Here is a 1,150-nt window from a genome sequence, read left to right as displayed (position 1 = left end):
GATTAGAAGCTAAAGATGGGAGCAAGAGGGGAGAAGGGTCTCCAGAGGGTTCCAGGAGCGACACCTTCTGGCGCTTACAGTCCCTCTCCCTGGAGTAGCTGTTCTCTTTTCTGCCTCCTGTTTCTTATCCTGGTATCACCACACACTCCACCCATCTCATTATCTGTCTCTATTGATAAAATCCCCCTGAGGTCCAAGAAGCCAGAGTTCCTAGCTCCTACTGGTTGGAAGGAGGGAAGTTCTCACCACCGTTTGCCAAAATGTTTCCAGGATGAAATGCTTCATGAGTTCCAACAAGTAACCTACAAATCACCAAAGAACAAAGCTCCTCCCTTTGTTTGCATTTACCATCTATTTCTCACAGGAAGAGCTTCCCTGCTGGCTCAGATGGTAAAGCGTCTGCCTGCAATGCGGGAGACCCAGGTTCAATCCCTGGGTGGGGAAGATCTCCTGGAGAAGGAAATGGCAGCTGAAGGCCCACCCCTGATCTCTGGGGACTTGGTCTTAGTTACGTTCTCACATGGCCTCATCTGCAGCCATCGTACACTGACTGAACTGTTACCAGTATTGACTTGGTATCAACATAGGGACACCATGATATACGCAGTTGAACTTAAGTACTGAAGACCTAAAGACACAAATCTCTGATAGCAAGACTCTGAGACAGCATCTTCCCCCATGGATCAAAAGTTTCTTCTTACATTAATACTGTCTTATGGGTTATCATCTACAGACAAGAAAGAAACTTTTTATCATGGCATCAAGGATCTTCCACAGTCTCCTTTTTACCTCTTCAGTTTCATCTCTTACCTCCCCTTTAAATAAAAAAAAATGTAGATCACTGAATATGCCAGCTCCTCTTGTTTATGGCTCTTCATACATATAGTTCCCTTTGCTTCCAGGCTCTGGACAGCTTTTCATTCCCTAGCTAATCTTATCCCTCAGATCAACTTGACCGATTGTCACAAGAACATGCTTTAGTACCACTGTTAGGGACTCCCCGGTACACACGGAGATTCTCCTGTTGTAACCTCACACTCTCTTTTCTTTCTTACCTCTTTGATTATGCATTCCTTTAGGCCTGTGATGTCGTGTCTCTCATATTAAGATATTCAATAAGTATTTGTTTCTTTGGCTGAAAATGGCTATG

General features: G+C 44.4%; 1 non-coding gene across 1 annotated transcript; it reads left to right on the top strand.

The window, feature by feature from the left end:
* The first annotated feature begins 372 nt into the window (after positions 1–372).
* On the top strand, positions 373–444 carry TRNAC-GCA (transfer RNA cysteine (anticodon GCA)). Its single transcript has one exon. It is a non-coding gene; the product is annotated as a tRNA-Cys (tRNA).
* Positions 445–1,150: the final 706 nt, after the last annotated feature.

The sequence above is a fragment of the Ovis canadensis genome, chromosome 12 (assembly GCF_042477335.2).
Source record: "Ovis canadensis isolate MfBH-ARS-UI-01 breed Bighorn chromosome 12, ARS-UI_OviCan_v2, whole genome shotgun sequence".
NCBI classification, from domain to species: Eukaryota; Metazoa; Chordata; class Mammalia; order Artiodactyla; family Bovidae; genus Ovis; species Ovis canadensis.
The sequence above is the reverse complement of the archived record's forward strand: the minus strand, read 5'-3'. Positions and strand labels throughout refer to the sequence as shown.